Genomic DNA, 24054 nt, shown 5'->3' on the forward strand with positions numbered 1-24054 from the left:
CAACTAAACAATGGTATTATATAAGCCCCCAGAGAACTGCAGCTCACAAAAATACAAATCTGGGCATCTTACCATGCCATTTTAAAACCCTACTTGATAACAATGTAAAAGTTTAAGGCATGGAGCATACCTACCTACTGATCTACTTACCTATCTCGTTTTCCTTCCTTCCACCTGTCCATCTATTGATCCACCCTTCCTCTATGCCATATCCCTCTAAAGTCAGCCTGCCAGTCTGACTTCATAAACTATAATCTATTTACATTTCTAGCAATAGGCTAGAGATCTCATCACAAACTAGGTAGACAATTCCTAATTCTACCACCACCCCTTCCCACTTCAAGCCCCGATCAACTCTTAGCCGAACAACTGTAGTAGACCTCTAACTGTTCTCATCTTCCTTCTTTATACTTATTCTCATGTAGTAGCTAGAGAGAAATTTTTGAAATATATCAGATCTTGTTATTCACCTTTTGAAACCCATACAAACATGGCACTGATAATAAAACCCAGGGTCCTCATCAGGACATCAAAGGCTCCGTTTAATCAGCCCTACTAGCTCTCCAACCTTGTCTGTACCTTTCTGCCTCCAGCTTTTCCCTTCCTTGAATATACCAAGCTTTTTCCATGTTAACACCCCTTGGCCAGGTTATTCCATCTTTCTCAGCTTCCTCCAATAAACCCCTTCTCTTTCTTCCTAGATTAACTAAAACACTACCTTCTCCAAACATGCTGCCTGAAGAGGGCCTTGCCCTCATTATCCATTCATTCCTTCTCTATCACCTCTCCTTGCTCATTTTCTGCACAGAACTTAGGACCTTCACAAACTATTTTGTTTTTTCATTCTCCCCTGCTGGAATGTAAGTCCTTAGAAGGATCAACAAAATTGACAACATTTAGCTAGAGTGACCAGGGAAAAAGAAAGATGATTAAAAATCAGGAATGAAAAGGGGGACATTACTACTGACCTTAGGAAAATAAAAAGATTACAATACTCTAAACAACTGTAGGCCCTAAAATGAGACAATTTAGATGAAATGGGCAAATTCCTAGGAAAAACACAAACTACCAAAACTGACTCAAAAATAAAGAGATGCTCTGAACCTATAACATATAAGGAGACTGAATTATTAATCAATGTGGCTTCTTTGATCGGTCAAGTACTCTTCAACGTTTCCATTTTAAAGAATTCTTTTATAGTCAGTTGTGAAGATTTGCAAGATATGAAGTGAAATGCTTCATCCCTTTAGGTAGGGAGAATGATATTTATGTCAACAACATAAAGATACGGTTATCAAAATTAAGTGCTATACCATTTCTATTGGCCATAACATTTAGCTATATTTTTTCCAAAAAAGAAAAGCCAATAAGCATTTGTAATTCTCCCCCAGGTTTCAGGACCTGAAATAATTCCAGATGACCTAATATTTAATCTTCATAAAATCAGTAAAATGATGGTTTTTGGAATCAAACCTGGGATAAAATCCCAGCCCTTTTGCTTATGTTACCTGTGGGACTTAAGGACAAGTCTCTGAGAATCCATGCCCTCATTCTTTGGGACAGTATGGGTATAATGGTGGCTTTCTCCTAGAATTAAAAAGAATAATTGGGGTAATATTTAAAAGTGTACAACCTAACAATTAATGTAGCAGCTATTATTGATCATCTCCTACATAACTGGTACTCTACTGGGGGATATACTTGCAAGTAAAACATGGCTTCTCCATGGGGGCAATAGAGTGGTTGAAAAGACACAGTCAATGTTAATAGTTTTTTCTTCATTTCTCTGCTTAATGTAGAATTAACTTTTTAACTTAATGACACTTGATTAATAGGCCTACATATCATTGTGGCTAACAGTGAAAATGATCAATGACTATTTTACAGGTGTAAAATGCTGCTGATAAGGTTTTTAATCCTTTCTTTCAGGAGGTTCTCTATGTATCTCTTGAGAATGGAGATTACAAAAAACACCAGAGAAGCTGAGTTAAAATGCTAACTTCCTGTGTATTAATGATGAAAACAAAATGAAATACATAGAAGAGCTTATACATTTCCTCCTAAATGAGAAGTACTGGATGAGGTTTTTAGAATTTCAAATCCTTATGAATCCTCTTGAACTATTTCAGCAACATATTCTGCAGCTCATATTCTGCAGAAGTGAAACTACAGGGACAGAGAATGTTGGCACCCAAAGGATAAAGATTAAGGAGTGGTCACAGAGCAGGGGACAGAGACATCTTCCAGATGAAGTGTGACTTGTGGCAGAGCTCAAACATACAAAATATATGACAAGGACTTCATGACCAGAGAAAATTTAAAGCACCTTCCACCACTGGGGAAAATAATGCTTAAAAGTGACAAAGGACAATGTTTCTTAGTGAGAAGCTTTCACCAGCCCCACAGACAAAGGCAAAGAAAATCAGAGAGTAAATTGGAATATCCCAATTTCAGTTTGATGACAACTTTTGGTTATAAGAAGAAATGTGTTCCTCAGAGGACTCCCAGATTTCTGAGCTGATACTTGCCCTAAGTCTAAACTATATCTAGCACCATCTAGTGAAATAAGAGAATACGTAAAGGTTTTAAAAATAAAAACTTAAGAAATGATTAAAAATACAAATCAATGAAAGAGGTAAGGTTTTAAAAGGACAGGATGGAGGAAAGTGTGTTTATTGTCTTACTTATTTTTGAAATACATTTTGAACTCTTAGATAATACAAGAATGCTTTTAATTCAGTCAGGTGTTTGATATAGCAAACATCCTTAGGCATTGGTTTGGCATTACAGGGAGAGAAATGTTAGAGTAAGGAAGAAAGAAAAATATTGGCTGTAGAGGTGAGAATTGGGCCAGCTGACACCCCTGGAGAGAGCCAAGTGTGCATATCTATTCTCACTTCTTTGCTCAGTGATGTCTCATTTGAACATGAAATTGCCATGGTGGAAACACTTACACGATGGAAACTGGCAAGTGCAACAAGTCAAGGTTGTGTGCCTGTGCTTGTGCGCAGTCGCTCAGTCATGGCCAACTCTTTGCAACCCCTTGGACTGTGAATTGAATTAGACTGTTTCCAAGAATATATCTTCTCTTCCAGCTGCTGCTGCTGCTGCTAAGTTGCTTCAGTCGTGTCCGACTCTGTGCAACCCCATAGACGGCAGCCCACCAGGCTCCCCCGTCCCTGGGATTCTCCAGGCAAGAGCACTGGAGTGGGTTGCCAATGCCTTCTCCAATGCAGGAAAGTGAAAAGTCAAAGTGAAGTCGCTCAGTCGTGTCCAACTCTTAGCAACCCCATGGCCTGCAGCCTACCAGGCTCCTCCTTCCATGGGATTCTCCAGGCAAGAGTTCCAGCACTGGTATTCTAAAGAAGGAATTGGCTATCAGCTGCATTTCTCCCCACCACCCCTATCTAGAGGAGTGAGTCTCCTCTCCTTCTACCTGACCTAAGTGGGTGGAGGGAACAGAGTCCAAAACCGGCTTGCCTCCATAGATGGCCCAAGGACTCTACTCCAACTATGTTTTCAATCTGCAAACTACTGATCCTAGATGGGTCTTCAAGTCAGAAGAACTTAATGCAGAAGCAAATCATATCTGGGCAAGATTTCTCTGTCCCATTCCAAAAACACTCTGCTGTTTGGAGCCTGCATGCATAGATGAATTACTCATAAGTGCTTTAGTCTTATATGAACATGGTTTAAAACTATAATTTTTATCAAGAGATAATGATCAAGGAGGGTTACCTTTTCTTAAGCTTTTAGAAAAATATTCCTAGTCAAGAACAGCAAAGATATTAGATAATTTCAGAGCTAAAATCTTATCTTCTGGGGGGTTTTGTGGCTTTTTCATTTAAAGGTGATTATGCTTCTAAGTGGCCTAAGTTCATGCAGATAAAGGTGGTGTCTCCAGGACCATAGAGTGACTAGTGGCCTACAGGCTGGCACTGCATATCAGAAGATAAACACGTTGTCAATGGGACAACTCTAATCTCTACAGAGTTGGAGAGTAATGAGGATCAGCTGCCAACATGTAAAAAATGGGAAAATATCACATGAAAATTCAGACTTGTGGCTTTTCTTGGGGGAAATAAAAAGTATATAGTAAAACTGGGCCTGCATTCTTATCTGGCAACCACCAGCTAAACTGAGAGCTGCCATTCCCTGCTCTGATGCTGAAGCTCCAGTACTTAGACCACCTGATGCAAAGAGCAGACTCACTGGAAAAGACCCTGATGCTAGGAAAGATACAGGGCAAGAGGAGAATGGGGCGACAGAGGATGAAATGGTTAGACAGCATCACTGACTCAATGGACATGAGTTTGAGCAAACTCCTGGAGAGGGTGAAAGACAGGGAATTGTTCCAGGGTTTGCTGCAGTTCATGGGGTCGCAAAGAGTCACACACGACTTAGTGACTGAACAGCAACAAATTCCTTATTCTCCATGGTCTTCTTGATGCCCCTGCAATACCCGTTTGGTACCTCCCTGCCTTCATTCAACTTTGCACATGCTGACTTAAGGCCATGCCACACTGAGCTGCAAGAGACATCGGGCCTTTCTGAGGAAAGTGAAGAAAATTCATAGAAAGTGAATACATTTAAAATTGCTCAGGCCTGAGCCCCACCTGGGCCCTGGGCCCTGACTGAAGGGACAGGAATGCTCCTTGCAGGCAAGAATACACTCTACTTAATGTGCAGACAGAAAACCTGAGCTGCCTTTGGAGCAAGATGGGGAGTTTGTGGTTGAGCAAATTTATTTCTGAACTTAATGACATGGAGAACCACAAGCCTACCCAAAGTATCAACTTTTTTCATAAAAAAAAGGAGAAAGTCTATTGAGTCAAATGTTCCAAAAGTGCCTGGGCCAGGGAAACCTCCAGTATATTTATAGCTTGGATATACAAACAGGAATGACTTGTTCAGCGGAGAAAAGTAATAAGAGCTAATCACTGAACACTTGTTTTGCACTCTCTTTCCACGCTCACAATTACCCAGAAAGGTTTTATATTTACAGATCAGGAATTCAAAGCTCAGAGAGGTTAACTAACTTAGGCAAGTCACACAGCTTGTTATTTGATAAACCTAGTATGCACTGCATAGGTTGACAGCAGACCTGTGCTTTTTTATTATGCTGTGCTGAAATTTTATATTTTAAAATGGCCCTTCATACTCTCCAACACATTTTCTTAAATATTACTGCCCAGGAGCTCTGTTACAAGTGCATAAGGTGGAGAAATTATTATCCACATATTGCAGACAAACAGCTCAAGCACAAAGAATCAAACTTCATAACAATTAGTGACTAAAAACTAGTACCCAGGTTTGCCAAGTGTTCTTTTCATATCATCACACTGAAAGCTGACTCTGGGCTGAGTATTTGTGTCTTCCTCTTCAGATGCTTAAGGAGTTATACAATTTTATATTATAGACATTTTTACATTACTTTGAATGAAGGACTTCTTTTAATTTGCAAAAGGGTAGGAAAATGAAGAAAACAAAACTTTCAGATTATTCTGCTCATTAAAGTAACCATGCTTCTTTTAAGGTAGCCAGTAAAATGTCTCTGTAACTGAGCTCTATTTATAATAGAGACGAATTTAGTCTTTTGTGGCGAAGGCAGTTGACAAGGAAAATAAGTCTGGGTAAAATACTTTTTTTGTTTTTCAAAATAGTACAACCCAGTTTAGAAGCAATAGAAGTTACCAAAATGATGCCACAAACTGAAATTCTTTTTTTTTTCCAAATGGTGGTAATGAGGCAGAAAAGGGGGCTGAGAAAGACCAGTGGTTTAAACAGATTGATTTTTAGTGTCTAGAAATACATTGTCTTTATCTGCATATGGTTTTATGGGTAAGAAATTTCCACGAATAGGGATATTTTTAAAAAGGCAAACCTGGACACTACAGAAATGGAATAAGTTTTTATAATACTCTGGGAAACACTGTCTCTCTGGATTCAGTCATGCCAGGAGAGCATCTATAATTTTCATTATATGTGTCCACTGAATCCATAGATTCCCAAGTTGGAAGGAGACATCTGTTCCACTCTCATCTAGACATGCCATTTTCTTCTGTCATGACAACACTCAGCCAGCAGACACTTGCAAGCCCAAATCCAATTTATGCTATGAAAGGAACTGACTTTTATTCCCCACGCTTGATATAAAGGGAGGGCTTTGAGATCCCTTGCAGAGGGGAGGGCACATGCTGGTGCTGGGCTGCCACAGCACTTTGGAGGATGTGGAGATGTGAGGCATAAAGAATAGAAGACGGCAGTGTCAGGGCTTCCATCAGACTGGGGACAGCAACCCTGTGCTAAGAAGATGGGTAAGAACAGGACGAAGCTCCATTTTGGGAGATTCTTGCAAGGACAGTCACTGAAACAAGAAATTGGTAGACTTTGGATATGGATTCATGGTTAATCCTGTGATACTGAACTATGATTTCTTAAAGTTAGTCTACCCTTTTTCTTGTCCCCAAGGCTGATGCTGCAGATGGAACTCAAGAAATCCCCTGACTGCAGTGTAAGAGTGGCTGCCGGAACAGGAAACCAGAAAGGTCATTATACTGCAACAAAATGATAAAGAAACAAAAGGCACTACTCCTTAAACTGGCCTGACAAGGGGAATTTCCCTGGCAGTCTAGTGGTTAGGACTCAGTGCTTCCACTACAGGGGAACAGGTTCTATCCTTGGTGAGAGAGCTAAGATGCTGCAAGTTGCGTGGTACAGCCAAATAAGTAAATACATAGATAAGTTGGCGTGACAAGGACATTTGCTCTGCAGCCAGTAACAGAGAAAGAAACAGAGTTTGTAGGGAGCAAATTCACCAGGAGAGCACTGATATCCTTAGTTCACAATAGGTAGCATTTACTGAATACATCCAAGGGGCCAGGCATAATTCCAAGCCCTTCACCTATAACAACTCATTTAATCTTCATCCTACAAGGAAAGGACTGCTATTATCACCATTTTTCACTCAAGGAAACTCACAGAGAGAGCAAGTAATGTGCTCATAGATAATTACAATGGCATATAGCTAGGAAGTGGCAGAAATAGTGTCAGAATTCACTGTGGTAGAAAAATAATAACCCTCTAAAGATGTCCATGATCTTATTCCCAGAACCCATGAAGGTAATACCTTACAGGACCAAAAGGACTTTACTGATGGAATTAAATGAAGGATCTTGAGGTGGGAAGATTATCCTGGATTATCCAAGAGGGCCAAAGGTAATCCCAAGGATCCTTTTATGAGGGAGCAACAAGGTCAAATTCACTAATAGGAGATGTGTTGTCAGAAGCAGGAGATAAAAGGAAAGGGCTATGAGCCAAGGAATACAGGTGGCCTCCAGAGGCGGAAAAGGCCAGGAAATGAATTGAAACCTCCTGAAGGAAAGAAGCCCTGCTAATACCTCGATTTTAGACTTTTCACCTTCAGAATTGTAATAGAACAAATGTGCACTATGATAAGCCAGTAAATTTGTGATAACTTGTTACAGTAGCAATAGGACACTAATACATCCAGGAAGCCTATTCCAGAGACTGTATACTTAAATACAATTACATCGCCTTTCCAGTATTAGTTGTCAATATTCCTAGAAAAGACTTTATAAAAGGAGTTCCATATTGGTTCAGTGTTTCCCTTGTTTGTCCCCATAGTGCTTGATGTCTGTGGGACTTTAATTACTATTTTAGATTCACTGCATACACATAGACCTGATATTCAGCAGGTCAACAAGCAACAGTTAAAACTGGACATGGAACAACAGACTGGTTCCAAGTTGGGAAAGGAGTATGTTAAGGCTGTATATTGCCACCCTGTTTATTTATTTATGTATGCAGGATACATCATGAGATATGCTGGACTGGATGAAACACAAGCTGGAATCAAGATTGCTGGGAGAAATATCAATAACCTCAGACATGCAGATGAGACACTACCCTTATGGCAGAAAGTGAAAAAGAACTAAAGAGCCTCTTGATGAGAGTGAAAAAGTTGGCTTGAAACTCATCATTAAGAAAACTAAGATCATGTCATCTGGTCCCATCACTTCATGGCAAATAGATGGGGAAACAGTGGAAACAGTGACAGACTATTTTGGAGGGCTCCAAAATCACTGCAGATGGTGACTGCAGCCATGAAATTAAAAAACACTTGCTCCTTGGAAGAAAAGTTATGACCAACCTAAACAGCTTATTAAAAAGCAAAGACATTACTTTGTCAACAAAGGTCCGTCTAGTCAAAGCTATGGTTTTTCCAGTAGTCATGTATGGATGTGAGAGTTGGACTATAAAGAAAGCTGAGTACAGAAGAATTGATGCTTTTGAACTGTGGTGTTGGAGAAGACTCTTGAGAATCCCTTGGACTGCAAGCAGATCAAACCAGTCCATCCTAAAGGAGATCAGTCCTGAATATTCATTGGAAGGACTTTTGCTGAAGCTGAAACTCCAATACTTTGGTCACCTGATGCGAAGAACTGACTCATTTGAAAAGACCCTGATGCTGGGAAAGATTGAAGGCAGGAGGTGAAGGGGACATGAGATGGTTGGATGGCATCACCAACTTAATGGACATGAGTTTGAGTAAACGCCGGGAGTTGATCATGGACAGGGAGGGCTGGTGTGCTGCAGTCCTTGGGATGGCAAAGAGTCGGACATGACTGAGCAACTGAACTGAACTGAACTGATATTCAGCTCACACATACTGACATGGAATGTTGTTGTTCAGTCCAGGGTGTCCAACTCTTTGTGATCCCATAGACTGTAGCACACCAGGCTTCCCTATCTCCCGGGGTTTGCCCAGACTCATTATTGTTAAAATGGTATGCAATTTCTGCTGCTGCGGCTAAGTTGCTTCAGTCATGTCTGACTCTGTGCGACCCCATAGACGGCAGCCCACCAGGCTCCCGCGTCCCTGGGATTCTCCAGGCAAGAACACTGGAGTGGGTTGCCATTTCCTTCTCCAATGCATGAAAGTGAAAAGTGAAAGTGAAGTCACTCAGTCATGTCCAACTCTTAGCGACCCCATGGACTGCAGCCCACCAGGCTCCTCTAACAGTTCGTAAATAACACCTGAGACCCTCCCTGCCATTCTGGACATCTTAGTGCCTCCCTTGCGAGTGCCTCCCCCCACTCCCACCCTAGGCCTTCCCAATCCCTGTAGGATTAGAGCCTGATAAGGAAGCCTCCTCCCCCAATCCAGCCCCAGTGGCAGGCTAGGGCCATTCTAAAAGCTGGTGGCCATGCCAAAAGCAGATGTTTACTATTTTGAACATAACCCTAGCATATATACATGCTGATTAATAACTTGAGACACTATAGAAGCTTCCAAAGAATTTTTACTTATAACTCGAGTTTCACAAATATTCTTGGTATAAATGAAAGCAAATTATCGCAGAATACTAAGCAGCATCTAGTGTTAACTCCTTTTAGCAAAACGACTTTCTAGGGAGCGTGTTTCTTTTCCGAGTAAAACCATGCAATCTCACTCCTTATCCTGTCCTCTTGGTTAGGACAAGAAAATCTGAGAATCAGATAAATACACTGTGTATAAACCATTATGAAATGTCATTAATTCATTCTTCTCTGACGTCTCTGGCTTCACTGAAAAGGAATTCCACCCTCTATGGATGCCTCATACTCTTAGTCTCCTCTGAGTAATGTAACTGGGCGAATCCATGTTTTCCTCAGAACATGAAGGCTGGGTTATAGTCTAAAAGTCTTCTCTGCTGATAATCCCGTAGTAGTACTGCGCAGTTGCTTAGCTGTGTTCAACTCTTTGCAACCCCATGGACTGTAATCTGCCAGCCTCCTCTGTCATGAAATTTTCCAGGCAAGAATATTGGAGTGGGTAGTCACTTCCCACTCCAGAGGATCTTCCCGACCCAGGGATCGAACCCACGTCTCTTACTATTGATCTTACCTTGTGGAAAGAATCATTTAAGGAAAACTGTCAAGGGAACGTGTTGATATCCTTCATTCTCCTGAAGATATATTGTGGTGTTCTGAGCACACCAGGCATCCATGGGGTTAACAGAATGGATTACCAAACTTTGGAGTTATATCAGCTACAGGTCACCGTTTGTTCCACCACTACCAACTGTGTGACCTTCACAAGTCAGTCAACCTCCGAAATCTGTCTCTGGAAAGCGAGAGCAGATTCCTTTCTTACACCTGGTTGCTTGTGAGGACTAAATGAGTTAGCATGGTAAAATATCTATGATGATATCAGTGGCTTATAGCCTATGGATCCCAGGTAGTTCACTTCCCATCTTCTCTTTGACAGACCCAGAGCCCGTTACTTGTCAGATTGCTAAACAATATTCTGAAATGATCAAGGATGATTCTCCTCTGTACTTGTGCTTTGTTTCATCACACCGAGCAGGAAGCAAAAGAAGCAAAAGCCACACATATGTCAGGACTTTTAAAAAGTTCTGGGTTTCATGAACCCAAATTTAAGCACTAGTATGTTCTGCCTTTAAGAAAATGAAAACTGTGCAAATGAAAAATGCTAGGTGGGGGCAGTGTCCTTGGGTGTAAAAAAAGAAAAATAAAATGACCATAAGTCCCTATAGACTATAGCTCACCAAACTCCTTTGTCCATGGGACTTTCCAGGCAAGAATACTGGGTAGGGTAGACATTCCCTTTTCCAGGGGATCTTCCTGATGTAGGGATCAAGCCCAGGTCTCCTGTATTGCAGGAAGATTCTTTATCATCTGAGCCACCAGGGATGCCCCCCATAAGGCCCATCCAACAGCAACTTTTAAGAAGACCACCATCTTTTTATTGCCCAACACAAAAACATTGCTGCTTTTCCATCAACATTTCTTGCATTTTCTATAAGTTTGAGAAAATAGAGTAGGTGACCCAAGGTTGCTGCTTTTGCCACTTCTAAGTCAGCCATTTGAAGATTGATCACAGAGTCTTTCTTTCCTTCCTTTTTCCTTATTCCAGGCACACTGCCATGCTAAGATGAAAAAGCAGCCACTTTGCAAAAAGATAGGGAACTGGAATTCAGTTGTGACCCCCAAAATAGGCACGGAGATACAGAGAATGTATTTTCCTACCCAATAGCCCAAGGGAGAACCTCTTCAATTAAATACACTTTTGATATGAAGCCAGACTGCCCATGATGACCATCTAAAAATATACAAAAATCTAGGAAAAACAAGCTCTCCATCCTGGAGAGAATGTCAATGGAAAATAGTTGCTAGGCTCTTCCAGTTACCAGTAATAAAGAGAAAAATAGGCTCCCCATTATTAGCCCAGAGCTGGAGGGGTTGTCAGCTGGTTTTGAGCCAGCCTTGGGATTTTCTGAGTGCATTACAAATTATAGGAACAAAATGTGGACTTTTCACTCTAACCATGTCCAGACAATTTATTATTAGGTTTACTTCCGAGTGGGCTAGAGTTGAAAAAGATGATCTATGTATGGATAATGTTTATAAGCTTCTAAAGCACCTACACCCTCATATTGAAAAGGACATAGACTTCAAATGAAAGAATTAAGAAAAATAAAAACAATTAATGCAGTAATCCTTTCATTCATCAAACATTGATAATATGCCTAAATATGTATAACCTTGTCAAAAATTTCTGCCCTTTAATGTCTGGTATTCCAAAGCCTTTGACTGTGTGGATCACAATTAACTGTGGAAAATTCTGAAAGAGATGGGAAAACCAGACCACCTGACCTGCCTCTTGAGAAACCTATATGGAGGTCAGGAAGCAACAGGTAGAACTGGACATGGAACAACAGACTGGCTCCAAAGAAGAAAAGGAGTACGTCAAGGCTGTATATTGTCACCCTGCTTATTATGCAGAGTACAACATGAGAAACGCTGGGCTGGAAGAAGCACAAGCTGGAATCAAGATTGCCAGGAGAAGTATCAATAATTTCAGATATGCAGATGACACCACCCTTATGGCAGAAAGTGAAGAGGAGCTAAAAAGCCTCTTGATGAAAGTGAAAGAGGAGAGTGAAAAAGTTGGCTTACAGCTCAACATTCAGAAAACTAAGATCATGGCATCTGGTCCCATCACTTCATGGGAAATAGATGGGGAAACAGTGGAAATAGTGTCAGACTTTATTTTGGGGGGCTCCAAAATCACTGCACATGGGGATTGCAGCTATGAAATTAAAAGACACTTACTCCTTGGAAGGAAAGTTATGACCAACCTAGAGAGCATATTGAAAAGCAGAGACATTACTTTGCCAACAAAGGTCGCAAAGAGTCGGACACGACTGAGCGACTGAACTGAACTGACTGAAGCTGTAAACTACTTTTGTTTTCAAGATGACTATGAATTCTTTTGAAGGCAAGATCATATTGTATTCATCTTTGAATCTTTGTCCTAATACTGTGCCTAACATATAGGAGATATTCAATACATGTTTGATGAAGAAATTTCTCTTTTGGGAGCTGTAGGTACAAGTTTTTCCATTGTGTTTTTTTCATGGACTCCTACAAATACATATCTAATAAATTCCTCCCAAAGTTTAACACTAGGGGGAAAAAATCGTCTGCTGGGATGTTCTTTCTCTTTACATAAGAGCAACGTACCACACCATGTTTTCCTTGTTTACCTGGAACACAAGAAGCTCAGAGTCAAGCTTTAAGTTCAGTCATCACTCTCCTTACCCTAAGACTTTTGATGCAACTCTTTCCCTCCTTACTTTCTCTTCTCAATTCAGTTTAGTTGCTCAGCCATGTCTGACCCTTTGCGACTCCATGAATTGCAGCACGCCAGGCCTCCCTGTCCATCACCAACTCCTGGAGTTTACCCAAACTCATGTCCATTGAGTTGGTGATGCCATCCAACCATCTCATCCTCTGTCGTCCCCTTCTCCTCCAGCCCTCAATCTTCCCCAGCATCAGGGTCTTTTCAAATGAGTCAACTCTTCGCATCAGGTGGCCAAGGTACTGGAGTTTCAGCTTCAGCATCAGTCCTTCCAATGAACACCCAGAACTGATTTCCTTTTGGATGGCCTGGCTGGATCTTCTTCCAGTCCAAGGGACTCTCAAGAGTCTTCTCCAACACCACAGTTCAAAAGCATCAATTCTTCAAGGCTCAGCTTTCTTTATAGTCCAACTCTCACATCCATACATGACTACTGGAAAAACCATAGCCTTGACTAGACGGACTTTTGTTGACAAAGTAATGTCTCTGCTTTCTCTTTTACTTGGCTCTCTATCTTTTATCTTTGTTTTACATAAACTTGATTTTAAGCTGCCTTGAATCCCTGTTGGAAGAAAATAGGAAGTGAATAGTGAATTAAAAATAATAAATGAATAAGAAAAAAGTTAGCATATTTCTTCTCAGTGGTTTCCTATATTTGCTGAAGAAATACCCTCAAGATGCTGTTATGTTATATCAATGATCACTTAATGTATTTCAATAGAAACAAAAAAGAAAACACAGCACGCTACCAAAGAAAGGCTACTGAACTGGGAGACCAGTATCACAGGTTTAAAGTTCAGCCTCTGTGCCTCCCCAGCTATGTGACCTTGAACAAGACACAATTTCAGGAGTATCAGTTTCCACCTCACATAAATGAAGCGCATTTGTGTTTTCAACACTGAGTATTACTATGTGACAGTGACAAGTAAATGAAAACAGAGCAATGTAATCAAGTTAGTGCACAGCCTGGCAAGAGAGACAGAAAGGCAAAAAAGACGATCATAGTCAAATATGATCACTGCTATACTACATAGGTTACAGAAGCAGCAGAGAAGGGAGACGCCTAAATCAGACTGGGGTGTCCAGAGGATTTCAAAAGAGGCGACAGTTACATTGATTTTTCAAGTCGACTGGGAATTGGCTAGACGAAAAATGAGACAGAGGAGGGGGGAGGGCATGCCGGGACTCCGGAAGAACACGTGTGAAGTCACAAAAACACACAACAGCATGACGAGAGTGGGCAACTGTAAAATGCTGGAAGATAATATGTGTCCCATCTATCTCCCAGGGTGGTTTCAGGGATCAGCTGAGTGGATGTATACATAGAAAGTGCTCTGTAAACTCTAAAGCACCATACACATGTTCAAATGTAAAAGATTATTATTAGACACTCATTTTTTTTTTTCTGCCTCCAAATTGGAAACATTTGCTGAAGTAAACATTGCTGATGCATTAGCTGTCAGGATGGTGTATTATATTTGGAAAACATTTGCCAATGCCTGTTCAGTTTTTAAATTCCCAGTCACATGTGTTTTTTGTTTGAGAAAATACATCAAGCAATAATGGATTTATTGTTAATTGTGCAACACTGGAGCTTCAAGATTTAAGTAATCGCTCTCCCATGTTGATTTTATTCCACAATGCCTGTGAAGTTTGAAGTCATTTATTTAGTAATGAGAACTGATAAGTGAACACTATTACTACCTTGTAGTGATCAAATTTTGTTATCAGAGGAAATTCTGGATTCTAAACATAGACAAGGGTGCGGATAAAGACAAACTACTTCAGAGAAAAGGAGGAAAAGAAGTGTGGTCACAGCTCCCCAAAGTCCAATGGAGCTCAGATTCAAATACTTATGTCTCTGTTCAACATTTCAAGAACCAAACACTTCCTTCTTAGGGACATTTTTTCATGATTAGAAAAATCAACAAAAAGCATTTTGGGTAGAAAAATTAGAATGGATAACTCATGTTTAAAATTCTTGACATTCATGTACTATCAGTCACTGGAGGGTTTGAATCACTGCATTTTAAAAAGTGCATGCCTTCTTTCCCTCATTCCTGTAAGAAATTCCTATAATAAAATCTGAAGAAGAAAAAGATAATAGGATTTTTTTTCATGTTGCCAATGAGTTGTCTTGGCTTTACTTTTTCATCTTTAAACTCTCAGGAAATAAGCAGATCCTGGCCCCTCTCCTCCTTCCAAGAGAGAATGTTTCAAGTCTTGGAAGTTCTGTTAAACAGTGAAATCTTATATTGAATCATGATTAATTAGGCCATTCATTAGCAGTTTTGGTCACTGGGATCTCATACATCATGTGGGTGAACTAAGTAACATATTCACTTACTTCCTTTTGTGTAGAGGAAAACAGAATCATAGCTCATCAGAGACAGACAGGAGCTGAAAGGTTGTCCTGTATGACATCTCATTTTATGAATGAAAAAACCTGAGGAAAGTCAGTTGATTGTTTAAAACCAGACCTTGAATACATGGCACAGTTGAGATTAGAAGTTGATGCTGTTGTCTCCCAGGGCAATCCACCTGGACACAAGGCCAACACCCAGAGAAAAGCTTCTTGGGTGAGTGATTTCAGGCAAGTTTCAGTCAGTTCAGTTCAGTCGCTCAGTCGTGTCCGACTCTTTGCAACCCCATGAATCGCAGCACGCGATGCCATTCCAGCTCCACCGCTTGAGGGGGCTGTCGAGTCCCTTCTTCCCAGGACTAGCTTGAGAGCACCAAAGGCTTCTTCGCAGAGGAGGGCTGGTGCATGGTGCGCTTAAAGCAGGCAGTTCCTGCTAGGCGACTGAAGTGGCATCAGAGCCGTGGCAGAGCTCCCAGTAGGAGCAATAAACCCACTGTGCCTTTACAAGAGCGGTGGCCAAAAACCCGGACAAACTGACTTGCTTTAGAGGCAAGCTGGGAAAAAATGATTTGTTGTAGAATTCCTGTTAGTCCCGTCAGCTCTCATTCTCTTGTGAAACCGGATTTGTAGGCACATGCACTGGCCAATGAGTCAGCCCTTAAAAAGTCATTCATAATTTATGTATAAACAAGAATAGCTTTTGTTTCAGAGAATTTGGGAGGTTTTTGGAGCCTGATTTCTTCCAGTACCATTTCTGAAGAACGGTTCCTGTCTCAAGGCAGTTCCTATAGGGCTACAAATACTTTGATGTTCAGACATCTGGAACTTATATTTGGTGTTGACTAATGAGTATTATTATTTTATTATGTATTTATACATGATCTGAAAGAAATTTGAGGTTATATGCCACATAACTCTGTATACACACTGAACAACGACAAATTCTTTTTACCCATTACACTTATGATTTATTACTTGGGCTGAAGAAGTTCTGAGTCATTCAATTGACATATAATTGTGTTTTGGAAGATAGTAATAGGATAGAGAGAATGTAAAATTGCCCTTAACATATATTGTTAAAATAATTTGTAAGTGGACAAAATGGACTCCAGAGATATTATTTCTCCCATTTTAAAAATATCAAAGGATAATTAATATGGCAACAAACTCCAGTGCTCCTTTTGAATGAGTAAAGATGAGGCTTGGTCTTAGAAATACATGTGGGTATGTTTGAAAGGGCAATAAACAATGCATAATGGATCTGACTTCAAAAGAATGCCTATTGGACAACCAGGCCTATTTCAAAGTCAAATGCTCAATACCCAGTTTGCTTTGGTACCAATAAGCCACAGGTAAACACCAAGATCAAAGGGAAAGGTGGGTGTGTGGAGGGGCATGTGATGACATTACTTCTCCACAAAGCCATTTCCCCCAGGGACAGGGACGGCACCTTGTAACAGCCTCTGTTGTATATTCAGGAATTTATTTTAGAGGAGTGTCAGAGGTAGTTCAGCCCATAAGAACTGCAGCTTAAAGGCCGCCAAACAAGAGGTACGCTGAAGGAGGCGTGCACTTGGAGAAGAGGATACTGAGCTGGAAAGGGATAAATGGGGCCTTTTTAGGCCACGCTGATCCATGCTTGCTTGCTTCTCCCTCCCACTAGCAACAACAGTGTAAGCTGGTTTGGCCCACCAGCAGGCCGTGTGGCCCTTTGAAGAAGAATGAGCGCTCTGTGTATGCTGGCAGAGCAGCTGCCAACAAAGGCCCAATGGAGTGTTTAAAAGTTCCAACTTGATGCTGAATCAAAGACTTTCTAGAGGCTGAAGCTGTGAACAGGATATCCCATCAACAGGAAGATGAACTCTTCTGCAGCCCCCCTACGGAATCCTTATAATTGACTTATCTGCTGTGCCAACCGTCCCCAGTTTCAATGCCCACAGTGGGCAGTATTCATTCAAACTCATTAGTAAGGGTTCTGTTAAATCTTACTGAACTACATTCTGGGACTTGACCAGGAGCTAGCAGACTCTATAGCAGGGGTAAAGTAAAAAAGACCCAGTAGATCCTACAACAGAAAGAAAGAATTCTGAAAACAAAACAAAATCCAAACTTGGTTTTAAGAATGTGATAAAATCAAATATTTCCAGTCTCCTCTCTCATACTCACACACCTTTCAGTGACTTTATTGTCCATGATAATCAGATTAGAAGATTGCTCAGAAACATAAACTTAGGAAGAAATATTAGCCTTACTTTGAATGGATGCAAAAACCTGAGATGAAGGGCTAAATGTTGTAGGCTATATTTTGATTGCATGAAAATTATCTGTCCTATATATTTTTAAATGCATCATAGTATTTTCCTTTTGACTGACTTCCAATGAATGTCTCTCTTGGCCAAGGGATTATGTGAGGGTTAGCTGATTAGAAGTAAACAAGAACTACCTACACTGAAAGTATACAGAGCAACAGATGAGTTGCATGAACAAATCTCATTATAAATGACAGAAAATAGAGGATGTCAGCCTCTACCACTGATTGCCCTGGTACTGGACCAAAACATTCTCTTCCTTAGTAACTATTACTATCCCAGGGACTAAGCTAGTACCTAAGTAGGTCAAAATATCAGTTTATCAGCTAATCTTTCCTATCACACCTCCCACTGAACCTGAAATTAGGCCATGCTTCCAACTTAGGTTGATAAACTTGGATTTCTAACAAAACAACAAAGTTCTAATTCTCTCATTCTAGGGCACCTATGTAGCTCCGTATTCTAACTCTCAGTAACCATCAGTGTAGATTTGCACCATTTCAAGTTCTGTTGTTTCCTATCATCCATCTGTGATCATATTGTTGACCTGATGATGTTAGAGTTGCCCAACACCAGCTCTCACCCCATTTAGCATATTTTCCCCATATAGGCCACATTCACAGGGCTAAATCCCAGTTCCACTCCTGCAAACTTGGAAGAGCTGCTATTTTTCTGCTCCCAAGCCTCACTCCTACATGTGGTCACTGCCTGGATTCCCAGATCCTACTAGGCACCAAAAGGAGTTAGAAATACAAAGATCACTGAATTACATGCTCGCTCACAATCCCTTAGCACTTCAATACCCTGGGGGGGGAATTTAGGCTTATGATATGCACTATTTTTGACAAACTGGTTCTGATAAATTATACTTCTTAGTTATACATTGTACAAAAATACACAGAAGATTTCTGGTAATATAAAAAAAATACCAGAAATTTCTGGTAATATAAAAATTACCAGAAATCCAACCAGTAGAGATGTGAACCTTCTTCCAGACATTCCATGTATTTTCTATAAATTGGAAAATGCAAATACTTAAATACTGCTTTTCTCCTCAAATACATGACATGGATCTCTTCCTTAGCAATAAATAAGGAGATATATAATCATTTTAATTGCTGTAAAATATTTCATTATCTGCTATATTATAGAACACTTAGCCAGCTTCCTATTAATGGGCATTATATTCTATCTTTCATATTAACAAGAATATCTTAATGTTCCCTTTTTTGTCATTTGCGCCAATATCTCCTTCAAATAAATTTCCATAAGTAGAATGTGGATGTCAATGTGTATTTACATTTTATAATTTGAAACATATTGCCAAGCTACACTCTTAAAGGTTTGTGCCAATTTACACTTCCAGAGACGGCATAGGAAATTACATCATCTACCTATACTCTCACTATATTTGAGGGGTTTTTTTTCCCTGAACATGTTTAATCCAATCTGATAGATGAGTTTTATGTTCATTAACTTTTCTTTGATTATCAGTGAGGTTGAAAATCTTCATATATATTCATTGGCTATTAGTATTTCTCCATTTGTAACTTGTTCATGTTTATTACCATTCTTTTTTATTTGTATAGACTTTTTCATGCATTGGTTAATGGTCCTTTGTATATTAGAAATATCACCCCTTGTTTTACCTACCAGTGCTGCAAATATTTTTCTAGTGTCATGTTTCAACCTTAAATTAATGGTTCTTAGTCACATAAATGATTTTTTTCATTATTAAAAATTTCAAACATCCAGAAAAGAGAAAGAGAAATAAGAGAGACAAATATAAGTGAACCCCATGTGCTTACTGTCAGCTTCAATATTAATTAATTCACAATCTTGTTTCTGTTTTAAACTCCTCCTTCTTCCAATCCTGTGCTCTTTTGTAGCAAATTCAAAATATCATATTTAATTTACCAATAATTTAGTCTGCACTTCTAAAAGATAAAGGTCTTCAGAGGGTTTGTATTAATATCATCAAATTTCTCATACCTTCATTTATGGTTTCCTAGTTTTTTTTTTGTGATCTACTTAAGTCATTCTCATGGCCAAATTATTTTTTGAATATATTTATGACTTCACAGATTTTCACCTGACTTCTTTCTACAGCTGCTGCTGCTGCTGCTAAGTCGCTTCAGTCGTGTCTGACCCTGTGCGACCCCATAGACGGCAGCCCACCAGGCTCCCCCATCCCTGGGATTCTCCAGGCAAGAACACTGGAGTGGGTTGCCATTTCCTTCTCCAATGCATGAAAGTGAAAAGTGAAGTGAAGTCGCTCAGTCATGTCCAACCCTCACCGACCCCGTGGACTGCAGCCCACCAGGTTCCTCCATCCATGGGATTTTCCAGGCAAGAGTACTGGAGTGGGGTGCCATTGCCTTCTCCGTCTTTCTACAGAGATGTGAACAAATACAGAATTCTAATCCAATATCATCAGACAGCTCAGTTTGATCAATAGTGGAAATACTACTGAGTCTGTGGATTTCAATGGAAGTGATGTCCTATTTTGTCTCTTGAGCATGATTTGCAAATTTTCCATTTAGTGTGATTGAGATAACTACATACCATGGCATTCATTTATTTTTTTATGTGTAATCACTGAACTTGATAAGTCTTCCATTCTTATTTAATCTGTTTATACTTATGATGTGTGCTACCAGGTGGATGGAAGTTCTTTGATGATTGACTGGTTGGAACGGTCAGTGTACTACTGTTGTTCAGTTGCTAAGTCGTGTCTGACTCTGCAACCCCATGGACTGCAGCACTCCAGGCTTCCTTGTCCTTTACTGTCTCCTGGAGTTGGCTCAGACTCATGTTCACTGAGTCCATGATGCCATTCAGACAGTTTATGTGTATGGCTAATTGAGAATGTATAATAATTAATGGTCTCTTACAATAAAATATGTTAATATTTTAAATAAAATAAAAGAAAATTTTCATCTATTAGTCATATATGTTAAGAAGCAGAAGTTCTGCACATTCAAAATAGCAATTATTCAGTCCAGGGAATAAAAGAGAAATAAAAGAACAGGGAAAAATAAGTGTTTACTAAATATCATGAATTTGAAGTACTACTCATACACCTTACTAAAGCTATGGATCTCAGAATACATTCATCTTATTTTATACATAGTTGTTAAAACTGCACTAGCCTATCCCACATCACATCAGAAAAAAATTTAAAACTGATGGGTCAGAATGGAAAGATAAATAAGAAGGTAATAACTTCAGAGAGGAGGTGATGAAGCCTGTCAATAAAAAGTACACACAAGAACTCAAAGAATGAAGGGATCTGAAGGCAAAGAGGCTCACACAAAGTTGTGAAGGCAGGCTTCATTGCTCCGTAACCCTGTGCAGCATTCATAGTGATAACCCTGAGGCGTGAAGGGAAAACCACAGTATTTACCACAGTCTCTTTAAGAAAGCATGGAGTTCATTCATTTTTCATCATTTTCCATCAGGTAATTATATTAAAATTTACTTTTAACTTTATATTTAAGCCTTTTTTGTAATCATTTAAGCAGTTCATTACTTCATTAAGTCATATAATGTCAGTATTAATCAGTCACATTTAAAAGTCATATCCAAGTGGAATAAGATTCTGAGTAACACAAACTCAGATATATTGCATACTAGTTAAAAATAATTTTTAACCCAACCTTGGTTCTGTTGCATCATTTCAGTAAAATTTGCTTGATTGCAGAACCCTTTTATCAGGAAGCATCTCAGAAGTCAAATGTGGGGAATTCCCTGGTGGCCCAGTGGTTAGGACTCAGCACTTTCACTGTTGGGCCCAGGTTCAATCCCTGGTTGGGGAACTAAGATCCCGCAAGTCACATGGCATAGCCAAAAAAATAAAAATTACAACATCATTTGAAAGTCAAGAGAATAGTAAAATATATTCTAAGTAAAACATGTGAAAACCTCAGGATAAACCAAACACTAGAATCAAATATCTTTAATTCTTATTTTCTTGACCATGTAAGAGAAATGCTACCCTGGTACTCTATAAACTTTACAACTTCAAACAAGAGTTTAATAACCATCCATAACTCAAAAAGTAGATTCAGATTACAAAAATATTCTATGTAGTTTGAAATCACAAAAACAAAATGAGTAACTGGTTCAACCCAGTGAGCATAAAATATACTCTGGAGAGAAAAGAACTAGGATTCTATCAATAGCATACTCTTTCCTGCCTTTGCCTCTAGTAAACCAAAATTCCTGATTCAAAGTGGACAGTAGATAGGTCAATCCTAGACTAATGAGTTTTTGGTCACCAGCAAGGAGGCACAGGCAGCATGACATCTTACAAATATATATTTCTACTTTTTATTAAATGGATCAGATTATCAATTACTTTTAAACATTATCCTTGAAAGTCTGATTTCCGGATATTATTTGCTACTGGGAACATAAAACAAAGGCCCTGGCTATTCTCTCATTTTGTGAAGTTATTATTCTATAGGCTCATGTTTCCATGCTCACATGTATGCAAGAACAATAACTGGCTAGGTCTCTGAATGGCTGTGTCAACTGTTAAGCTAGTTCTCAATAAGGCTTGGCTTGAGTGACCACTGGGACCTTTCAGTGACCTGAGTCAACTTCCTGAATTCATCCATTCACTCAACAGATATTTTTGAGGGCCAACTACAAATCAGGCAATGCAGAATATCAATCTACCAAACAGGTGACAAACCAGAGCCACTCACAGTTTGGGCAGAACAGTCCATCACCCTCAAGGCCGCTATGTGTGCAGAATAGCATTCAGCTGTTGTTGTTTTTTTTCAGCTGTTCAGTCATTCAGTCGTGTGTGACTCTTTGTGACCCCAAGGACTACAGCACACCAGCCTCCCTGTTCATCACCAACTCCTAAAGTTTACTCAAACTCATGTCCATTGAGTTGGTGATGCCATCCAACCATCTCATCCTCTGTTGTCCCCTTCTCCTGCCTTCAATCTTTCCCAGCATCAGGTTTCATACTGAACCCCATGAACAGTATGAAAAACACTCAGTGGTTTGATACAAATTTGCTGAGAGGAACTGAACTGCGTGGAAATATTGCACGGTGAAATATGCACATGGTGTGACTGCCTTCAAGAATCTCAAATCCAACGATGCTCTATGAGTTGATCCAGAAGCATTTATGCTTAAAAGACACATAGAAGACAGGTGTGAAATCTGATTTCTGTTCCCAGATTCAACTCCTGACTTCATTTTAGGTCTACTGTCTCTAACATTACTACAACTTGTTCACCTGGAGGTAAAGAATAATCCTTCTTTGAGCTGAAATATATTAAAGAACTATTGGGCTTTTGTTTTTCTAAGAAAAATATTTTTTAAAATAGCTGATATGGATTTTATATATATGCTGACTTTCATTAAGCTATTGCCTTTGCTTGAGATTGTCATGCAGAATTTCTGAACTGGAAAAGATCATTCATATAACCTATTACAGTATACTAGAACTGTTAAAAACAGGTTCTACCATGAGGTGGAGGAAGATGGTGTACATGGGTGAGACCTGGAACCCCAGAGCTACCCTGCTTTAATATTTTATCTGTTTATAATCCCAGGAATATTTAAAGAAAGTGATATATGAGTATTCTTAAGAGCTTGAAATCATTGAATTAGTCTAACTTCTTTGTGTTATGAAGATACCAAAATTCAGAGAGAAAGCTGACTTGCCGAAAATCACATAGTGGGTAGGCGAGAGTACCTGGACTCAAATCAGTGTCTCTCCATTTCTTGTTCAAGAATTGTCCAGTAGGCCATTTTGCCAACTGGTCAGGTATTCAAATGGCCAAAGTATGAAGGTTATGACTGTATTCCAACAGACTGTGGCATGATAGTTCCTGTCCTTTTTAGGACATTTGTCAAGTTCTGTGATCTCCCTTCTCATTCCCTCTGGAGGGGAGGACATCTGACAGCATAATAATGACTCAATTTTGCTCTAAGAAGGTATCACTACTACCAGAAAGATCTGTCTATAAAGGTTCTATACTAAACGATGTGAGCACCTCACAGCTGTGCTCCAGAATGGGGCCAGGAAGCATCAGGTTCTCTCCAGGATTGGGGAAGACAGAGGTGATGAAAGGAAAAGATGAGGAGCATCAGAATTAAAGCACTTCCAGACACCCGTCTGAAGCAGAATCTGCTCAACGGAAAGGCAGACTGAAGAGAGAGCTAAAGGGCCATTTTCTACCGCCCTTTGCTCTCTAAGTGTGTTTGATACATAGTTCAAGGCTGTACTATACAACTTTCTAGATCAAAGTCTTCAATGTGAATTTCATGATTTTATAATTATGTGACAACTGTTGACACCTACCTATCCCTAATCTTATAGGATGCAGAGAACAATTATGTAATAATAATTATTGTGCTCACAACTAATGATTAATAATAAACTTCTGCAGTTAATGTGTCTTACTGAAGAGAGGTATCACCTTCTCAAACAGAAAAAAATGAAACAAAAACTGTTTCATATAAAAATGAAGATATTCAAGAGAGAACATTATAGCTAAGCCTATACAAAAAGGAAAGACCAGAGGATAATATAACAGACTCAAACAGACTCCTCGTTTACATATATTAGTCTGCTGAGAATTACTGATGTCTCTACTTTGTCGAATTTTTTGATAGACAATAATTTTATCTGAGAGTGGACTATCCTTTGCTAATTCCAACCTTAGAGCCTCAGTCTTCCCAATCAC

The 24054-nt window shown here is 39.6% G+C and overlaps 1 non-coding gene across 1 annotated transcript; it reads left to right on the top strand.

Moving 5' to 3' along the window:
- The first annotated feature begins 21088 nt into the window (after window positions 1–21088).
- On the top strand, window positions 21089–21159 carry TRNAE-UUC (transfer RNA glutamic acid (anticodon UUC)). Its single transcript has one exon. It is a non-coding gene; the product is annotated as a tRNA-Glu (tRNA).
- Window positions 21160–24054: the final 2895 nt, after the last annotated feature.

Source organism: Budorcas taxicolor, chromosome 8 (assembly GCF_023091745.1).
Source record: "Budorcas taxicolor isolate Tak-1 chromosome 8, Takin1.1, whole genome shotgun sequence".
Taxonomy (NCBI): Eukaryota; Metazoa; Chordata; class Mammalia; order Artiodactyla; family Bovidae; genus Budorcas; species Budorcas taxicolor.